Source organism: Panthera onca, chromosome B4 (assembly GCF_046562875.1).
Source record: "Panthera onca isolate mPanOnc1 chromosome B4, mPanOnc1 haplotype 2, whole genome shotgun sequence".
NCBI classification, from domain to species: domain Eukaryota; kingdom Metazoa; phylum Chordata; class Mammalia; order Carnivora; family Felidae; genus Panthera; species Panthera onca.
Genome location: NC_138345.1, coordinates 112,982,676 through 113,005,484, shown reverse-complemented (window position 1 = coordinate 113,005,484; position 22,809 = coordinate 112,982,676). Strand labels below are relative to the sequence as shown.

Genomic DNA, 22,809 nt, shown 5'->3' with positions numbered 1-22,809 from the left:
AAGTCTGCCTTGGTACATGTGCAGAAAGGAGCCTGGGATGGCTGTCCTTAGAAAGGGGTGCTTACAAAGTTGTCCCTTAGCTCATGTCAGCAGCTTGACCGACAAATAGTTCCCTACACTGATATAAAAGTTTTCCTAGATGGTGGGAGGGGCTCATGATGCCTAAACTGTTCATATGAACAATATTGTTTATGCTGAACACCTGCTTTCCTTTTGGGAGTCTGAAATTTTGGTACTATGCAGAGGGTACCCATGTGACCGGCCCTAATAAAACCCCAAGCACCAAGTCTCTAACAAGCTTCCCTGGTAGATAACACTTCACACATGTTGCTACAACTCATAGGCTGAGGGAATTAAGCACATTCTGTCTGACTCCACTGAGAGACAGTTCTTAGTAGCTTGCATCTGGTTTCCTCTGAACTTTGTCCCATGTGCCTTTTCCCTTTGCTGATTTTGCTTTGTGTCTTTTCACTGTAATAAATCTTGGCCATAAACAGGACTATAGGCTGGGGCTTATGAGTCCTTATATGGAATCATCAAACCTGGGGTGGTCTTAGGGACCTCTGACACAGAAAATCACTGGAGTATATAATCTTGCTACTACCTAAATTACTTTTATGAAGATACATTGGGCATGGATTATCAATATTAGATTCATGACAATAATGATCTTGTCATGTAATTTTGGTGGAGATTAAGACAATTTCAAATATAAAAGAATGTCCTTAATAAATATCTCAGATTTGCCAGATTCACCTGAAGAAGACAGAAGTATAATTAGACATCACAATTTTCCATGTGAACATCTTCAGTAGAGTGAAAAAAAAGTATCTATAACCAAATCCTTTGGACCTTATTTTCATTAAGGTTTTTTGTTGTTGTTGCTCACGTTCATGTGTTGATGTTATATTCAGACCACAAAGCTTTTCCATGAGCAGGTTCTAGTAGTGAAAATGTTTTGTTTTTTTTTTTTTAATTTTTTTCAATGTTTATTTATTTTTGAGACAGGAGCGACAGAGCATGAGAAGGGGAGGGACAGAGAGAGAGGGAGACACAGAATCAAAAGCAGGCTCCAGGTTCTGAGCTATTAGTACAGAGCCTGATGCGGGGCTCGAACTCACAAACTGTGAGATCATGACCTGAGCAGAAGTCGGATGCTCAACCAACTGAGCCACCCAGGCACCCTATGAGCAGGTCCTAGTAGTGAAAATGTTTTATGTACAAGGCTAGAATGTCTCATTGAAATGATGGGGAAATGAACAAGGTACAGGGAAGTACTATAAGCTGCTCCTTGCTAAAAGTCTCTTGTGCTACAGAAGATGGAATATGGTATCTGTAACATTATCAACCATAAGTGATCCCTGGATTTGAATTGTGATTATGGAAATGGCAATGTTCTTTCATTTAGGTAATTACTAAACCTCTTAGAGCACCATGTGTGTGCAGGGTCCATGATTCTTATTACCTTCTGAAGCTTTTATTACCCTGCACAAATTTAGCACTCACTCTTGAATGCTCTGCTTTATCAAATTCTCATAAAATATCAAAAACATGCTCTGAAGAATTTTCTACTTTTTTTTTCTTTTTCCTCTGGAGCTATCCTAGATTTCTGTAATTTCTGGTCATTATTTTTAGGGTGAAACATGATAGTCTACCTGTTAAGTGTTTTCTTACTCCTCCCTGTGATTCTGTGATTGGATTGACTCTGCGTGTGTGTGTGTGTGTGTGTGTGTGTGTGTGTGTGTGTGTGTTTCTGCTAAGATGTCCTTATGTAAAGATAAAGACTAATTGCAAATTATTCCTAACTTTGCCTCATATAATTTTTTAACTCATTTTTAATCTCACTTAAGATTTGAAAATAAAAACTAAATATTGACCAAGGGCTTATTACTTGCCTGCTATCCTTCTAAATCTATTACATATACCAACCCATTTAACCTCACAGTAGCTTATGAGATAGGTGTTATTATTATCTTCATCATATTGATGGGGAAACAAGACACAGAGGTGTTAAAACCACTTGCTCAAGGTTAACATAGCTACTCAGGGGCAGAGTCAGGGTGGCAGGATGGAAGGGGGCAGTGTGGTTCCGGAGCCTGAGCTCTTAATCCTTGCCATTCACACTGCCTGTAAACATACTCTTGTCTTTTTTGTTTTGTTTTGTTTTGTTTTTAATTTTCACCACCTCAGTTCTGAGTCTGGCTGCTTCTAACCACACTTTGTTCCTTTCCGCAGTTCTATGTCAGTCTACGGTTTTGCCCTTGATATGGCTTATCCTGTACGTTCTCATTCTGTGATGCTCTTCACTCATGCTCTCTCTTCCAGAAAAGCTTTTCACAGTCTGATAGGCAGCCTGGGAAATGCTGTGCAGGCAGCACAGGACAATCTTTGCCGATGGGGCTCAGGCTGTGAACAAAGTGTAAAAGATTATTTCTGATTCCGTGACTTCCAATGATTTAGACTCTTTCACCCTAGCGTAAAGAAGGGGAACTACACCAAAAAGCTAGATTTCTAACACTAAACAATAGAATTCTAGAAGACAACAATTCTGACAAAACCAGACCTAGCATTGCTTGCCTGGTATTAAATCTATATTCAGACTTTAGAATGTGTCAGACAGTTTTAAATACAAGTCGTCAATTTTGAGTGGAAGGATTTAGAACATTTTCCCTTCCAGTGAAATCATATAATCCTCATTAAAATGTTATCTTATGGTTCAAATGATTAGCAAGTACTACATTCTCTGAATCCAAGAAGCCTGAAATTTTGTAGGTGAATAAAATTCCACCAACTACGACATGTTTTGTTAACAGTAATTTTCCCAGCTTATCAATAGAGAATCCTATTATTCCTTTACGCTTCTGTTACCTCTCAGTCATTTCATACATACTGTTTCCCAGCCTCCAGAATTCTTCCTCAGAAATAAAAGGTATTTCAAAGCAAATTGCAAAGTGTTGATTGTACACTACCAACAATTTTCTCATTCTCTCCCTATAAATCTATAATGTGAACTTGATGGCAGGCAAATCTTCTTTAGGGTTTTCAAGCATAAACTTCAAGAATTGTAAATGACAGCTATTTTGAAATTTTTTCCTCCGCTTTCCTAAGCAAATTTTTGAGTTTATTTCCCAAAATGTTAATGTTAAAAATAAATTAAAGAAAGTGTGACAAAAAGAGACAAATTTAAGTTAATGATAAAACCCACCAACATACACATCATCAGGTAAGGTTTTTTTTTTTAATTTTTTTATTTTAATTTTTTTAAAATCCAAGTTAGTTAACATATAGTGTAATAATGATTTCAGGAATAGAATTCAGTGATTCATCGCTTATATACAACACCCACTGCTCATCCCAATAAGTGCCCTTCCCAATCCCCATTTCCCATTTAGCCCATCCCCCCACCACCCAATACCCCACCAGCAACCCTCTGCTTTCTGCATTCAGGAGTCTCTCATGATTTGTCCTCCCTCTCTGTTTTTATCTTAGTTTTGCCTCTTTCCCCTATGTTCATCTGTTTTATTTCTTAAATTCCACATATGAGTGAAATCACATATTTGTTTTTCTCTGAATGACTTATTTCACTTAGCATAATACACTCTAGTTCCATCCATGTGGTTGCAAATGGCAAGAGTTCATACTTTTTGATAGCTGAGTAATATTCCAGATAAGTTAATTTTAAATTTTTTTTTAACGTTTATTTTTTATTTTTGAGACAGAGAGAGACAGAGCATGAATGGGGGAGGGCCAGAGAGGGAGGGAGACACAGAATCTGAATCAGGCTCCAGGCTCTGAGCTGTCAGCACAGAGCCCGATGCGGGGCTCGAACCCACGAACCGTGAGATCATGACCTGAGCCGAAGTCGGATGCCCAACCGACCGAGCCACCCAGGTGCCCCTCCAGATAAGTTAATTTTAAAATGAAGTTTAGATTTTAACCATATCTCAGTTGCTATTTATATATGGATTCTCTTGAAAATATTAAGAAAAAAGATGAGTTGCAGTTAGTAGAATGGGCAGGAAAGTTATGTAATACTCAATGATATCTTTACAAATTAAATATTAATGTATTGGAAATTGTATTTTACAGTATTGGCTCCAGGTTTCATAAAGCAGAAGGATTCCATGTAAAAAGCATGATGGAATCTATATTTTATGAAATTGTATGATTCAGATCTCACATTTACTGAGTATCCGTAGTAACAAATAACCATATAGATAGTAAGAAGGTAAATATTTAGAAAATACTATAGACAGCTAGCTGGCTGGATTTAGCACCGGTTATATGCATAGCAATAACTATGTTTTATATCTAACTCTCATTTCTTTTTCTTAAAAATTTTTTAATGTTTTTTTTTTATTTTTGAGACAATGCAAGAGAAAGAGTGCAAGCAGCAGAGGGGCAGACAGAGGGAGACACAGAATCTGAAGCGGGCTCCAGGTTCTGAGATGTCAGCCCAGAGCCCGACGCGGGGCTCAAACTCACGAACTGTGAGATCATGACCTAAGCTGAAGTCAGACACTTAACCGACTGAGCCACTCAGGCACCCCTCTAGCTCTCATTTCATATCCTGAGCTCTAGATTCAGATAGGAATTTCCACTCGAATGGTTAAAACATACCTCAAACTTAACATGTTAAAAAACGTTTACTATTTCACTCCAGTTGTCTATTTCCTTCCACTCTCGCCAACCTCCCAATCCACTTCTTCCCTAGTATTCCATATAACAGTTATTTGCATCACTGTTCACCCAATTAGTTTCTAGTTCAAAAGCTGATGGCTCATCCAGGATGCCTTTCTTCAGCACAGTTTCCCAATATTCAGTGTATCAGAAAATCCTGTTAGCTGTACCCCAAAATATACATATCAAATCCCCACACTTCTCACTACTTCCACAACCATTTATTCAAATCCCTGGCCAATCTATACCTGAGCAAAAACATCCTATGATTTCCTAGTCTCTATTCTCCCCTTCTAGGACCAATTTAAAACAGCAGAAAATCGGGTCTTAATATTCAAATCTTTTTATTCCCCCGGATTGAAACCCTTCAATGGTTTTCTATTACAATTAGAATAAAACCTAAATTTCTCATTATGCTTCAGTGGCCGGTTTCCACTTACCTCTCCCAGGTTCATTGTCTTGCTCACCCTGCTCCACACAGATAATCTTCCAACATGCCAAACTCTTTGTCCTAAGACTTTCACCGGCCATTATTTCTGCCCAGAAAGCTGCTCCCCCAGCCCTTTGCCTTGCCAGCATATTTTCATTATCTACATCTCTATTCAAATATTTTCTACTCAGAGAGATCTTCTTTAACCATTCTAATTAAATTAGCTACCATTGCCCCCCTTTTCATTACCCTGTTTTATTTTCTTCAAATCACATATAATCATCTGAAATTATCCTATTTATATATGCATTTAATAGCTTTCTTCTCTCAGTAAAACGTAAGCTTCATGAGGCAAGGTCTGTCTGCTTTATTTACTTCTGTGTTCCCAGTGCACAGCCTGGGGGTTGCTACACAGTAGGAACTCAAATAATATTTGTTGAATGAATGAATGAGTAAATAGATCATAAATTTTTCTCTCTTATCCACAGTTAATTTTCCTAAATTTTTCAGTTTGCCTCATTCATTGGGGCTTGGGATATTGAAGGAGAGAGCAAAATTTGACCAAAATTGAGTTTAAGAAAAAAATAAGTATACCAGCTGCCTGGATTGGAAATACCTACTATTGAGAAATACAGAGCCCTTTATTAGCATATCCTTATAATCATAACCATAATAGCACTTTATAATTGTATACTGATTTAGAGTTTACCAAGAGTTCTTGTATTCTTTAATCCTATACTCCATTCACAAGAGGAGTGGATGTAGTCATGTTTTCTTCTTTTCTTTTCTGTCATAATCAATATAAAATGGTTAAAAATAGCAACACGGAGTAAAAATATATTAACATATGGAAAATGGGTAGGTTTGTTTGTTTTGTTTCCTTAAATTACAGTTTACAAGCATTTCAGATTCACCACACATACACTCACGTTTGTTAGCTGTTATTACAGTAGCTATTATGCTAATGGATAAACAGATGGGAACATAACATGGGCTTGCTAAAACCTGCTTTCTTTGGTTGTTCCTTCTGTGGTTCTAGCTGTGCTAAGTTTAAGCAGTAAGAATCTTAGACAACTATTTATTTCACTGATATTGGAAGAGGTAACTAATATTTATTTTGTAGAAAACATTGTCCTGAAAATGTTTCATTTGCTATCACAGCAATATTTAGAGGTAAGGCATTATCCCTATGTTATCCCCAAGGAAACTGAGTCACAGCTGGCTTAGCAAAGACTACCTAGCTATTCCTAGTGGTGCCAGGTCCCATGCTCTTTCTACTGCTTGTTAAACATTATTTTTTTATAAAGTACCCCTAAAGGCAGAGGAGAATGAATATACACACCCCTAGGGAGTCTGGGGGTGTAGTTCAAAGGGAATCACAGCAAGTGTGAAATTTCTTTGAAGTTTCATCTTTTATCTTTAACATGCCTACAAGTCTACTCCATAATATATCTATATTTGTTTTAATAAAAATGTTTGTTTTCCCAAATCTTCAAGTGACACCCAAGCACCAGAAGTATGCATTGTGTTTATTCTGTGGCTTCTGGATCCCCCATGGGTATCCTGGTGTAAGAAGCACAGCCATTCACAGGGCGACCTCTAAAAAATGAAGCATACGCTTCTAGCCCTATTGATTTTAATGTGAAATCTCAATTTCCCACAGTTGTTCTACAGAGGAAGCCACTTTTTAAAGCACTCTTCTGTGCTTCATGGCACCCTGTATTTCCCCTTTATAGTATTCATCACATTTATAATTACTTGTTCAATATCAGTCTGCCCCATGAGACTGTAAATTCCGTTGAAGAGGAATTTTATGTGTTGGCTAGCTCTACATCCCTAGCACCTGCCCCAGTCCCTGGGAAACAGTAACTCCAAATGCAGTTTTATTGAATAAATAATTGGTGCATTTTATTTGCAAAATCTTTTCAGATCGTCAGACTAAGAGACGAGGTAGGTAAGACTTACCTATCATTATAGGGCTCATATAGATTTGATAGTAAGGTACATACTTGAGGTTCAAGAGTTGTGATTTCTAACTGTTCACAAAACTGATTGATTCAGTGATTCTAGATAGAGAAAATAGTGAAAAGTAATAACAAAACATGGTCTCCGCATCCTCATCTGGCATGTATATATGACGAGATGTCAGGGTTTCAAAAGCACAGGTGCTCACGCCTTAGTTTGCATGAAAGCCCATGTTTGGATGGGTAGGTGCTGGCTTACCACAAACCACACTTCCAAGAAGTTAGAGCTAGCATGTACCAAACTGGTTTAGCAAATAACTTGTAAGCTCGAGAAGTAATTGTCAGATCAGATTATCTTGGTTTTGTTTTTTTCTGCAATGACAGGCAGAATCCTTGCGTAGAGATTTTGAGTAGTTGAGGGTGGACCTTGTTAACAAGTTTTCAAGGGGGCGCCTGTGTGGCTCAAGTGGTTAAGCATCTGACTTTGGCTCAGGTCATGATCTCGAGGTTCGTGAGTTCGAGCCCAGCATTGGGCTGTGTGCTGACAGTGCGGAGCCTGGAACCCGCTTCATTTTCTGTGTTTCCCTCTCTCTCTGCTCCTCCCCTGCTCACACTCTGTCTATCTCTCTCAAAAATAAACGTTAAAAAAAAAAGTTTCCTCAGAGTCCAGAACAATGCGACCTTGATACTGTGCCATATTATCAGGTGAGAAAATTTCTCCAGGAAATCTTCCTACCCTTCACCAGTAAGTCAGGAACACCCTTCTCTATGCTCCATTATGACTTTGTACAAAATCTATGAATGCATTTAATTATAATTATATAAGACTCTGTTTAAGCCCCTTATAATTCTTTTAGTGAAAAATCCCTTTCAAGACAAGTATTTAATCTTAGTTTCCTTTTTGCGTAACCTAGAGACTGACACATGGAAATTGTTCAATTAATATCTTTTAACTAAATGAATGAATGAAGTGTGTCACCATTTTCTAGGACTTTCTGGTTTTCGTATAGATTGTTGAGACTGGATACAAATGTTCAGTTGTATTACATAATTACACAGAAAATTAACTGATTAAACAATAACATCCCAGGTAGTTCCAGTTACCAGAAAGGGTTTGATGCTTTAATAACAGAAATATTAGAGCCCATGAGCTCTGTGGAATTGGTAGCACATTTCAGTTTTATTGAACATAGATTTTTTTTTCTTCTTGCCAAAAAAGCAATCTCTTTGCTGAAACTCAGAGATGATGGAGGAATAGACCCAAGATTATGTAGAGAAAGAAAATGCAATGAAAATGGTGAGTTAGCATGAGCTGCTGGCTCTCCCTAAAAGCCAGCTATGAAAGCTTCTTGAGCTGGTGCTTTTTGATGATCTAGATTGAGGAGAAAGGACAGTGGTCCAGGTGGAGAAGGAGAAGGCTGCTGTAAGCTTTGCTTGGATGATCTGCAATCTGCTCTTACTTCTTGGCATCTGGCACATGGTGCTTGGCACAGTCCTTGATTATCCCATAACCTTAGACACCCATGAACCATTCTGCTGCTGAAGGTATCCATGGGGTAACATACAGGCAGTGCAAAGCCCTTCTGGGGCAAGGAGTTGTTAAAAACAATTGCAGAATAAATAACTTCCCCAAGCATTTCCTTCTCTACTCTCTTCCTCCAGATGTCCCAGATTGTTGGGTTATAAACTAGTGCCATTTCGTCTCCCCATGCTGCTTCTCCTAAAGTGTTCAAAGATAAAGTTGGGACCAGAGGATTTCCCTGGGAGAGCAGGTCTGTGGTGCTGAAGGGTCTCTGCATTGGGCTTCATCCTTGCTCATCTCTCTAAACTCACTGCTGCCATCACAGACTAAGGTGTGATGGCACCAACAATATCCATCAAATATAATAAATAAATGGATAACTAAGAAGCAGGAGCAAATATTAAGTATAAACACTGTGATGGTTGAAACAGAGAAACATATAGATGAGATTTTTAAAATGAACCTAAGCTGAGAAGGATGTAAGTTGGAAGATCAGATCAGAGGAGGGTCAGTAGGAAAGGACAAATGAAAGCTAAACAGATATGGAGGGTAGGAGTAGCAGTGCCAACATTAGATTAATAGTATATTAAGGAGAGAAAAATAAAAATGAAGACAAGGAAATATTTAGAGAAATGCTACAGGTGAATCCAGAATTAATGAGTTAAAACTTTATATTGAAAGAGTTCCTGGAGTGTTGAGTAGGAAGGACAAAAGAAAACCTCCATCTAGACATAAGAGAGTGACAGTTAAGGTCCAAGTCCAAAAGAAAACCTTAACAGCTTTCAGAGAGGACAAGCAGATTATCCATGAAAGGATAAGAATTAGATTTGATCGCACTTCTCAACAGAAGCAATGAAACCTACATTGTAATGGAGCAACACATTTTACTTTTTGAAGGAAAAGAAGTCATGAACCAAATTTGTAACCAACATTCCAAAGGGAAGGCACAACAGAAATCATCTCAGGCATATAAGATTTCATAGACTTTGCCAAAGACCCAGATTGAAACACCTTTAAGGAAAGTTCTTGCTGTGAAAACAGTGCAGATGATGCTATAGAAACATGCAAGGTTGAGGTGGTGCAATTGATTCTAGATAATATCTATATAATGATATCCATAATTCTAGATAATATCAATATAATAGCAGACAAGAGACCAAAGTGAGATAATAGGATGCTGAAATACTTGCCTCATTAGAGGCAAAATATGGATAGTAAAAGGTTTAAGAAATAAATAGGATTAAACAATTATAATATTAAAGCAATCACTAAAAGAACAAAAATAGAATTTATAATTTTTAAACAAGCAGAAGGGTACTCAGCTATTCAACCAAAATCCAGAAATGAGGGGAGAGAAAAAAGAAATAGAAAATACCATAAATAAATAAATAAATAAATAAATAAATAAATAAATAAATAAAATGAAATACAGTAGAGATAATAGCTATAGATATAAATTTAAATTTGTTGAAACTACTCTTTAATGACATAGACTACTAGATTGGGTCTAAAACACAGCCAGGGATGTGCATATAAAAAAAAGGCATACTCTTAATAAAAATCACAGAAATCTCTGTGTATTAGTTTTCCTTGGCATCATAACAAATTACCTCAAACTTAATGGCTTAAAACATACCGTATCTATTATCTCAGCGTTTCTGTGGGTCAGGAGTCTGGCCATACTGTAAGTGGGTCGACCAGAGTTTTATAAGCCTGTCTGGAAGCATGCCAGGGAAGAATCCACTTACATGCTTATTTAAATCAGCAGGATTCATTTCCCTGTGGCCCAATGGCTGAGGGTGTTGGCTTCTTATTGGCTGTGGCTGGGGGCCACCCTTAGGTTTAGGGGCTACCCATAATTCCTTGCCATGTGAACCTCTCCAAAGGCACTTCACCACATGACTGTTGGCTTATTCAAGGCCAGCAGGAGAATCTCTCTCCACTCTTGAGTCTTATATACCATTACCTAATCATAGGAGCTGCATTCTGTCACTTTTTCTATCTTCATGGATAGAAGCAAATCACGGATCTCATCTGCACCCAAGGGTAGAGGTTCACACAAGTGTGTGGATCATTGGGAGTGGAAACAAAATAAAAATACATAATGTCCCAAGAATTACATGCAGATTCAAGGAAGCCACACTCAGGGAAACTCGTAACCTATCCGAGAGCATGCAGATGGAGAACAAACCTTAGGAATACACCTGATGAAGGTGTAGTATTTAGTTAAACCTTTGCACAGTATGCAAAGTGATAAGAATTATCCAGAGTCAGTGAAAGAAAAAAAAAAAGAGGAAACTATTATAAAAAAAGGAAGTAACTATTATAAAAAGTGAATGTTCTAATTCATAAGGTAAGAGGAATATATAATACATAATAATAATAATAATAATAATAATAATAATGACAACAACAACAAGGACTGAAGCCTCCAAATATATAGAAAATAGATTTTCATAGAGCCAGAGCAGAGACTCTTCTTCTAACTTAAATGGCTGTGGAGTAAAACTATAATTTTATTCTAGAGGAAGAATTCAAAGTCAGAACCACACCCAAAACTATGTAATTCTCTATCAGCTAAATAGGTAATCAAGCTTCAGATGGTTGTTTAGTAATCCATACATCATTTATATTGCAAAATGTGGGCTTGCTTGGTTGTTTTCAGTTAACCTTTTTGTTTTTATTACAGTCACACACATTCTAGGCGGTGTTAGACATAAATGTAAACTTACACTTGCAGGAGAGACTGTGGACTTTAGAGCAGGACTATGCTTTGCGGGCCTCTTTCTATCTGGAGCTGCCCCCATATCATATAGTTCTCCTCTGCTTTTCTTCATAGCAAAATTCCCTGAAGGCTCACCTACACATGCTCTCTCCACCGCTTATCCCCTTTTTTCTTGAACCCACTTCAGCCAAGCGATTCTACTCCACAACTGCAGGCAAACTCCTCTGCTCCAATTCACTAATAACAACCTCTACTTTGCTAATCTAATGTCAAGTCCTCAGTGTGCATCTACTATGGACCTTCCAGTTGGTATCCAGGACACAGACTCCGGTAGGTTTCCAGCTAACTAACTGGCCATTCCTTTGAAGTGTCATTTGCTGGACTTTCCACCTGTCAGCCAACTTGACCTGTTGATGGACATCCAGGGCTTAGTCACTGGACCTTTCCTTTATCTACACTCACAACTTTGGTGATCTCATTTAGCCTGACATTCTGGTGATTCCTGAAATTAGATCTTCAGACCCCATTAGTGGCTTTCCTCTCTAATTCACGTTTTATATGCCACGGATGCTCATTATTCACTTTCTTGCTCCCATATGTGTTTACACTGCCCCTCTAACCATTTTCCTAGTGTGTAGAACTGCTCCCCAGTTCCTGTTTCTCCATGATGTCTAGCAACCTCTCTCTGCTTCACATGCCTTGCTATGGACTGAGTTGTATCTTTCTAAAATTCATTTGTTGAAACCCTAACCCTCGATGTTATGGAGATAGGGCTAATAAGGAGGTAATAAAATCAAATAAAATCATAAGGGTGGGGCCCTAATACGGGAAGAGTGGTGTCCTTATAAGGACAGGAAAAGAGACCAGGGTTTGCTCTCACTGCCATGTGAGGACACAGTGAAAATGCAGCCCTCTGCAAGTCAGGAAGAGAGACTCGCTGCACACTGACCTCTGCCAGAACTTTGAACTTAGACTTTCCAGCCTCCAAAGCTGTGAGAAAATAAATTTCTGTTGTTTAATCCACTCAGTCTATGGTATTTTGTCATCACAGCTCAAGCTAATACATGCCTCTCCAGGGCTTTGATGGTATCCTTTGCTTTACACATCATAGTCCTTAGCATGGTACATAATAATTATTTGTTTACTTCTTCCTCCTCAACTATATTGTGAAATAGTTGAGTGCAGGCCTCATTTTATTCATTTCGTTTTCCAGTAAACAGAGTAGCCAATGCAGAGCAGATGTAAAGAAATAATTTTATAATTGAATTGAATTAAATACTAAACCTGGGAGAGAGGACGTTTTGTGAAACTTTAGGTCTGCCTTAATTCTTTTCCTGAAAGAAAGTGAGCTAATTCCTAAAAAGAAGTGGACCTCAGAAAAACCAATGAGTAGTACATTTCCCGTGGTGTTTGTGTGTGTGCGTGCGTGTGTGTGTGTGTGTGTGTGTGCGTGCGTTGATCAATTCAAGGAACTCTTAGTTAAGACTCTAGGGTCATGGGCTGAAAAGAATGGAAACGCAGTTTTATCTGGAAAAGGCAAAGGGCAATTCTCATCAATTAATTAGTCCCTAGGAACGATCTTATTTTGAATATATAGGTATCCTGATGGGCCCTTCCGGAACTAGGGGCTTTAGATTCTATCCTCAACTAGCACAACTCAGACATTAATTTATTCTGCCATTCATGAGTTTAACAAATGGGCACCATGCCCTAGACAATGAGCTAAATTTTGAGAACATAATGTTGAATAAAATGGACACAGCACCCTGCCATCATAGAGCTCCTCATGGTTTATCTGAGAACCTACTTATCTTTTATTTTGTTCATGTGAATGTTGGAGAATACTCAACAACTATGATTTTTATTTTTTAGCACAATTGCTATAAAAATGCCATTCTGACAATAGTTACCCATCAGGTTTAGCTACTCCTTAAGACCAGTTTAAGATAATAAACCATTACAAGTACCAGGATGAAGGCACACCTGCCGCGTTCCTTAGCAGAGACATGTCTTTTGATCTTTGTATTGCCACTGCATATCACAGCGGCTGGCATGTAGGCAATGTTAAATATGTTTGTTGAAATGAACTGTCATCCTATTACAGCTAGAGAATACACATTCAATTTATGGAACACTGTTGGCAATTTATTTATATATAAATTGGAAAGAAACAGGTTTCAGACACAACATATTTTACATCTAGGAAAAAATACCAATCAAAACATATTTTAGATTTCAGTTGAAACTTTTTCAGAGATGTCAGCTACTTAACGTGACTCTTTCACATCTGTTTTAACTGGAGTTCATAAGGGCTATCATGGTCATGTTCTACCTGACCCTCACTAACCATGATAACTATTTGTGGATTGACTAGTGATTTTAGCCAGGTGATCTTTTAGTCTCATAGCTATTTAGCAACATTCTTTGGCACTCAGCAGTCTTCATTCTCCTTCTGATATATCAAGATTGAGAGTGTCTTGACTATTTCTTGAATTCATTCTTTTTCTCAAAGCCCCTCTGCCCTGCTCTAAGGCACTGTCTCTCTGTGGCAGACTAATGAGGTAACCTCTTGTCTTTCCTTCTTACCCATCCTCAACAATGCAGCCAAAGTGAGCTTCTGAACAAGCAAATATGATCTAGCTGTCCATCTGTGTAAAATCTTCATGAATTTCCATTGCATAAAAGACAAAATCCCCAATTCCTGATGTTGTCTAGGAGGTACTCAGGGTTTGGGCTCAATCTCCTCTACAACCTCATCTCTAATCCTCTGCTCCCTACTCGTTACCCTATACCACTTTTTTCCCATTTCCTTTAAGCTTGTAATCTCTTTACTTCTCCAGAACTTTGCAAATCTTCCATGGAACACTGCACCTGCAATGTTTGCTCAGCTAATCCGTACTCGGCCTTTAATGTCAGCTCAAGTATCATTTCCAGGATGCCTTTTTCCACTATTCCCCACCTCTGATCTAAATTGGTTCTTCTTATAATACATAAGATTATGTATTTCATTGAACCTCCATATTTCTTTCATAAACTTACCTCAGACTGTACTTATATAAATGTTAATGTGTTTAACTTACCCGTCCTTCTGGATAGCTAGTTTCTGGTATAAAACTACCCTATAGGAGCGCCTGGGTGACTCAGTCGATTAAGCATCTGACTCTTGATTTCGGCTCAGGTCATGATCCCAAGGTCGTGGAATCAAGCCCCACATGGGGCTCCACGCTGAAGATAGAGCCTACTTAAGATTCTCTCTCTCTCTCTCTCTCTCTCTCTCTCTCTCTCTCTTTCTCTGCCTGTCTCCCCTGCTCAAGCTCTCTCTTTCTCTCTCTCTGTCTCAAAAAAAAAAAAAAAAAATTAAACTATCCTATAGAGAAATTCACATATTTGGTGTATAAATGAAGCGGCAAGAATTGTTGGCACAGAAAATAAAAGTGACATCCATGGAGTGGATGAGCACCTCTAGAATAGGACGATTGCAAAGACAAAAGAGGTTGCTAACTTGCGTTTGCTAACCAAAGAGGAAAGCAAATATAAACTGATGATAGGAAGGAACACGTTCATTAGCCAGGCGAATTTAGTAGTTCCACTTAAAATTTGTGTATGATGAAACCTTTAAAACAACAAGGCTCTCTGAATACAAAAAAAAAATGCACAATCATAGACAATATTTGCTGAGAGCTTACTGTGCCAAGTACTTGACATTCATCATTGCAGACAATCCTTTGAATGAGTTTATGAGATGGGTCCTGTCTGACACATGAAGGCAATAGAGACCTGTAAGTGGCAGAGCTGGAGACTGAAAAGCTAGGCAGCCTAATTCCAAAGTAGATGCAGCCATGGTGCCGTTGTGCTAATTTGAACACGTAGAAAACCACAATTGAAATCCCCCATAATTTATCAATTGAACAAGTATGTTTAGAGGAACTGCCATGTAAAAGACTCTTCTCTAGACCCTGAAGATTCAACAATGATCCAAGGAGACACATTTACTTCTCTCATGATGCTCATATTCTAGTAGGGAAGTCAGACAATAAATTCATAAATGAGTAAAGAAGAGAATCTCACTAAATGTAGCCAAGTTTTTCCAGTGTATGGCTGGAGTGGGGGATGGAGTTTACACTGGATGATCAAGGTAAGGATCTCTGAGGAAAAGGCCTTGAGCTGAAGCCTGGATGATAAGAAGGACCATTCAAATAAAGGCATGGGGAGACGTGGGCCTTGTAAGAGGAGCTCCGGTGAAGGCAGAAAGGCAGGGAAGTTCAGAGTCATGAAGAATATCAGTATAGTTAGAGTAGAGCATACAAGGACAGGATGCATAAGACCCGCTGTCATAGAGCCAGGCAAGGATGGACCCACAGAGGGTTTTAAAGTTTTGGTAACAAGGGTGGATCATATTCTACATTTGATAGGAAAATAATCCAGTTTAAGACAGAAAAGTCACAGGATCTAGTTTCAAGTTTAACTTCACGGTCCAGTGATGTAGTCTCCACTAATAAAATTGGGCTGTGTTAGAACTTTAAAAATACTGAATATAATTTTAACAGTCATCTTGAAGAGAAGTAAAACTGGCTATGGATTAGTAGTTTCTAGAGTTGTCGGTCACATTCTTAGAAACCTGAAGGTATCCTGAGGAATGTGTCTAAAACTGTTAACAATAGACCCTGTTGCAAGTAATGTGAAAAATAAGTAATAAAATCTAAGTAAATAATAAAATAACTCCATTTTAAACCAAATCATTTCCTCTCTATGTATGATAATTCTGCATTGATAACGGTCCAGTGATGTCCCAGACGCTCAGCTGTATATTCTGCTGAATTTTTATCCTAAACTATATTTGCTCTCCAGTTAAAGAAACTGCCATTGTTAGAGACATTTTGGTAGACTTTATAATAAAAGATAAATGTTCTACCAGGGAAGGAAAAAACACTTTAATTTAGAAATGTAGGAAAAAAGTACTCTCTAGATTTCTTATTTTACATTTTCTTTCAGTTAATGAAAAAAAATGACAAATGCCCCATGAAGTTATGAAACAGCTAAAAGTAGAAAGCAACATTAGCTAACGCAATAAAGTATAATCTGTGATTAATTATTGAGCCCACATTCCTGAATTAGGCACTACTAGAGGTTAGGGACATGAGCAACTTCACTGAGGGAGAAAATTGAATTTACCAGGCATACGCTCCCTCCGGTGTCATGACTCAAATTTGACTATAATAATAATATAATAGCCATCATTTGTTAAATGCATACTATGTGTCCGGCAGTGTGAAGTGATTTACATATATTATCACATTGGCTCTTGGTAAGAGCCCTTTGAAGGAGATCTCATTACCTTCATTTCGTAGATGAGGAAACTGGGGCTAGCCCAGGTCAGGTCATGTGTTCATGTCCTCAGCCCTGGTGAGCAGCAGAGTTGACTTCAAACCCAGTCTGTGTGATACTCATCAAATCATTGCACCTATCACTTCTTTCTGTATCCAGTGTCTGTCTCTTTCTCATGCAGCTTTTCTCTGGTCGCTAGCCATTACTCATTCTTCAGCGTATTCCTGAATTTCCTGTTTCAAGAAGAAACTTAGGCAAGCCTTGGCTCATTACAGAACAGTTTTGTAATTATCAGTGTGTCATTTATTTTAAAACTAAACTTCTTGGTTTTGAGTGGCGGTTTTACTGATTGTTCTATAACCTTGGGCAAATTAATTTGCTCACCCCTCTCATCTTCAGAAGTGGAGAGAAGATGGTACCTATATCGTAGGATTGTTGTGAAATAAAAGAATGTATTTCATTGAAAGCTCTTATAATTGTTCCTGATGCACAATAAACTTCCACAGATGTTAGCTATTTAACTTAATGTAATTTTATTAATGATCTAAAATCTAGCTGCTATTAAAGGATCTCAAATATTTAATATGAAAATCCTAGTGCTTCAATAGATATATCACTAATGAATAAGAAAAAAAAGCCTCATTTGTATTACTGTATATTTTAGCTTTTAAAAAAATGTTTATTTTTCCATTTTTAAGCTCTCTCAACTCTCTCTATTGTATTCCTCTGAATCTAGCCTCTTCATGTTTCAACAGGCTGACTTAAAAAGAAATTAAATGGAATAGGTATAATATTAAAATCTTGCCCTTAAGCCAAGGCATTATCTCTCTCGTGGGGGGGGAAACCTATGAGTTGCAAATGTGAAAAAATAATTAAGGATTGTATATGCCTGCCTGCTCAAAACAAGTTAGCAGACTGATCCTCTTGTCATAAAGATAATCTGTTTTTGTCTGTTTTAATAGGATGACATTCAGCAACTGGAGGTGATAATCTGTCTGCTTTCTGCTGGTCAATATTCTCTTATAAAATATTCTATCAAAAACATTGACAAAGTACAGCACCCCAGAGGAGAATTATCTGTTTATGCATATGAGAGAGAGACTTGAAATCTTGCTGTATGAGAGACAGAGACTCTCGGAGGGTTTAACGTTGAAAGGGAAATACTTTGAATGTTTGTAGAGCTGTCACAAGGAGGAGGAACCAATTAAAACTTCCATGGTGGCTCCACAGGGCAAACTGAAGACAAAGGCACGGAGGGTGCCAGAGAAGCGTATTTCATACCAATGTAGCACACGTTTTCTAGCACGGAAGTGTGCCTTAATACATGGAGAGGGCTGTTTTGTGAGCAAGTGACTTTATGGAAATGTTCAGGAGAAGCATTGTGGCAGGTATTATATAGAAGACTTCCACATCTGGCTGCAGACTGGACTCCATCAGTATTTCTTAAGCTCTAATTTGGGACTAATGCCACTGTGCACACGAAATGGGAAATAGAAAGGCAATGTATTTATTTTTATATAAAGATAAATATTTTATTTAAAAGAATATTCTTTATTCATTCGAAAATTATGTTCTTCTTCCTTTTTTAATAGTAGAGTATTACTGTCATGTAGGGATTAAATTTGTGATACAAAATCGCCCTAGGTCAAACCCTGGCCAGTGTCCTAATACCTGTCAAACCTTGGGTAATAATGTGTCTTTCTGAACCTCAGTATGTCCAACTGTAAAATGAGTATAATAATACTAACCATACAAGCTGTTTTAAGGATAAAGAGACGATACCCAGAAGGTGCTCTGTGGCCGTTTGGTACATAGTATGTGCTCATTAAATGCTTGCTTCTCCAAGCATCTTATCTCTAAGCATCTTATCGTTTTTGGCGCGATTGCAAATGGGATCAATTCCTTGATTTCTTTTTTTGCTGCCTCGTTATTGGTGTATTGAAATGAAACAGATTTCTGCATGTTGATTTTATATCCTGCAACTTTGTTGAAATCTTGTATAAGTGCTAGAAATTTTTTGGTGGACTCTCGGGTTTTCTATGTATAGTATCATGTCGTCTGCAGATAGTAAAAGCTTGACTTCTTCTTTGCCAATTTGGATGCCTTTTATTTCTTTTTGTTCTCTGCTGAGCTAAGACTTCCAGTATAATTATAACTTCTCTTTTAAAAATAATATATCTTGGGGTGCCTGGGTGACTCAGTTGGGTAAGTGTCCAACTCTTAATTTGGGCTCAGGTCATGATCTCATGGTTTATGGTTTGAGCCCCATGTCGGGCTTCATGCTGATGAGGCAGAGTCTGCTTGGAATTCTCTGTCTCTGTCCCTCCCTCTGCCCTTCCCCTGCTTGCTCACTATCTCTCCCTCTCTAAATAAATAAATAAATAAATAAATAAGTGGAAAAAATGAATAAAATATCTTGCTTACAATGTTGTTAGCAGTGTATGAAGAGCTTCATCACTGTATTTATGTATTCTATTGTATTTATGTCTTATAGTTTATTGATATCAAGTTATATTAACTTACCAACTAGTTCTTTAGGCCTTTAGTTTGCTTTCAATATTTTGCTACAAAAATCAATATACAATAGCCATCTTGTGCATAGATCATTTCATATATATGTGGTATCTGTAGGAAACACTTCTGGAAGTAGAATTTCTGGATAAACATCTATTGATGTTTATAATTTTGATAGATTTTGCCATGTTATTTTTAGACATGCTCTACCCGTTATAATTCCTCCCAGCAATATATCCAAGTAACTTTTACCTCTCTCTTTCATCAGTATGGTGTGATACACTTTGTTCTTTTCCTATGTGGTAGTGAAAAGTGGTATCTTAGTGTATGCTTAATTTTATTTCCCTTATAAGTGAAATTGAGTGAGTTTTTTTCATGTCTGTGTGTGGTAGGCAGAATTCTAAGGATGCCCCCTTAATATTCTCATTCCTGCCATAAAGATAATCTAATCAAATACTGATTTAGGTGCTGCTATGAAAGGACTTGGCAGATGTAATTAAAGTTAATTATCAGCTGACCTTAAAAAAAGGAGATTATCCTAGATTATCTGAGTGGGCCCAATTTAGTCACAGAAGTCCTTGAAAAAAGAAAAGGAGAGTAGAAGAGAAATTCAGCAAAAGAGGATAGCAGGACAAATGAGACAGAAGGTGAGCTCCGAGAGCCTCCAAGCAAAAAACGACTCAGCTTTGAAGATGGAGGAGCAGGGCACGAACCAAGGAATATAGATAACCTCTAAGGTCTGAGAACAACTCCCAGCTCACAGCCAGCGAGGAAATGGGGACCTCGGTCCTCTGAATGTATGGATTTGCATTCTGACAACAACCTGAATGTGTTTGGAAGCTTTAGAGTTGTAAAAAGGATGTAGAAAAGGATGAATTTAGTGAATTTTATGTCTGTAAATTTTACCTCAATGAAAACAGAACAAGGAAACAATAAAATATATTTTGGCGTTAGAAAGTGATAGGATATTTTTATAACACTCCAGGAAAGAAGTATGAGACGTGGATTTTTATATCCTTCAGATGCAAGGCCATTGACAACCCATCAAATGAAGTTATAAACAAGCTAGACATCTGGGAATGTCATTCCCATGAGCACTTCCCGAGAAAGCTGCTAGCAAATGAGCATCTGCCACTGCAAAATGACTAGAACTGCTTCATCAGAAGGTTGGTGGGGTAGGAAGTAAATATGTTTAATTGTAGAACCAAGACAAGAAGACTAAGAGGAATCTGGACAGAACAGTATGTAAATGTAATATACTCTAAGAAAACATATATTCCGTAAGCAACAAAAATATGAGAAGGGAGAGAATTAATGGAAAGAAGAATTAGCTCTCTGATATTTTCATAGATATTAATAGGGAATATAATGGCATAACTTGAGAGTCACAAATCAGGTAAAAGATAGATAGACTTAGGAATAAAACCATCAAAACTACAATTATAACCAGTGATTAAAATTGAAGAATGAGAGGAAAGATGAAAGAGAAGGGAGAAAAAGAGCAGGCATTGCCCAATTCAACATTATTCATACTAAAAACTAAATTTCCAAAGGAGGAGTTGAATAAAAGCAGTGTATAGAATGATTAACATAAAGGTAATCGCCAGAGCAAAAATGTATCCTTCTAAATATCACATGAAATAACAAAACCATAGAGAAATGAAACTACAAAGTGAAGGACATGAAAAAATAACGTGAAGCAATATTGTAGAAAGAAGACCAAATCTATCAATCGTATCAACAATGCGAGTTTATAGCATATATTAAAAGAGAAAAAAGTATGTCTTTCAGTTTGGCTAACAGCAAAACCCAACTCAAGGCTCCCTAAAGTGATCCATTTAAGGAAATGTAGATGGTTAAATGAAAAGGACGGGCAAAAAATAACAGGCAAATGTATGTGTCAAGAAAACATGCGTCCTGATGTTAATAACCGAAAAAGTAGAAATCAAGCCAAAAAAAGCAGTTTTCTTTGGAGCGTTATGCCAATTCTATATGTGAATTGAAATCTCCTCTTATTTCAGAATTTTTAACTATTTGAGAAGAATTCAAACCTCAATGAAGAAACAGAATAACTAGATGAATTTATATGCAGCCATCTCTCAGCTTCAACAGTGATCAAAATTCTGCCATTTTTATTTCACGTGTAGTTCCCAACTCCCGCCTGATTGTTCATTACTATGGGTTCTCTTTGTTTTTTAGTTCAGTATATATACACTTAAATTCACAAATATTGACCACATAATTTTGAAAAATGGATACCCTTCTTTAACCCACATCCCATCAAGATATAGAATATTTTCTATCATTCCAAAAAGTTCTCATGGTTTTTTCACTTTATCCTTCCCATGCCCCAGAGGCAATGGTGTTTTTTGTTGTTTTGTATTGTTGTAACATATTTGGGTTTGTTTGTTCTAGAACTTCACGGAAATCAAATTATAAAGTATATGACATTTTACATCCACCTTTTTTTTCATTCAACATATTTCTGTGATATTTCATTTATGATATTGGACATGAAAATGATTTACTCCTTTTGATGGCTTAGTATTTCTCATTCCACAGAATAAATATCTTTTGTATGTACTTTCTTTTGTTGATGTATATTTGGATCGTTTCCAGTTTCGAGTTATTATGAATAAAGCTGGCATAAATATTCTTCTACAGCAAACATTCTTTTAATGGACATTTGTTTTCATTTCTATTGGATAAACATCTACAAGTAAAATCTTTGTTTCTAAGATACATATATGTTTATCTTTAAAAAAAACTCTCAAATATTTTCCCCAAGTATTGAATCATTTCCATTTCCCACCAGCCATGTTTGAGAGGATTCTCCGTGTCCTCCCAGTATTTGTAGTTGACAGCCTTTTATTTATTTATTTATTTGTTGGGGACAGCCTTTTAAATGTAGCAATTGTACTGTATGTGTAGTGGTAGCTGATAGACATTTTAACTTTTTAAAATTTTTTTAAATATTTTTTATTTATTTTTGAAGGAGAGAGAGACAGAGCATGAGCGGGGGAGGAGCAGAGAGAGAGGGAGACATAGAATCTGAAGCAGGCTGCAGGCTCTAAGCTGTCAGCACAGAGCCCGATGCAGAACTTGAACCCACGAACTGTGAGATCATGACCTGAGCCAAAGCCGGACGCTTAACCGACTGAGCCACCCAGGTGCCCCTAGACATTTTAACTTTTATTTCCCTGAAACTAATAATACTGAGAACTTTTTCATGTGGGAATTAGAAATTATTTTTCCATATTGTACTGTGTACAACTATATTTTTTTTCTGCTGTGCTCTAATCATGTCTATATCAGATCTTCCAAATTCATGTTTATTTCTGTTTCTATGTTTTTATTCCACTCTTCCCTGAAGATCTGCTAACTTGTATTTTACACCCTCCTCTTCCATTGGTATAGTCTCTTTAAGCTATTATATCTCTTCTTTGCATTATTTTCCAAGGAGAGATACTTCACTGTCTTCTTAAATGATGACAAACTACTTGGTCGCGATTTTAACAATATTCCAAGAAAGCGATTTTCTCGTGAGTTTATTAATCTGTTGTTCTGTCACTTTATTTCAATTCTTGTAGTGTATTTTTTATCCATGACTTTTGGGTTATATTTTGGGTATTTAACTTTAAGTTGTGTA

The 22,809-nt window shown here is 37.2% G+C and overlaps 1 long non-coding RNA gene across 5 annotated transcripts in view; it reads left to right on the top strand.

Moving 5' to 3' along the window:
- Positions 1–22,809, top strand: part of LOC144616880 (uncharacterized) — a 424,927-nt gene that overhangs the window by 138,883 nt on the left and 263,235 nt on the right. The gene's annotated exons all lie outside the window — the stretch shown is intronic.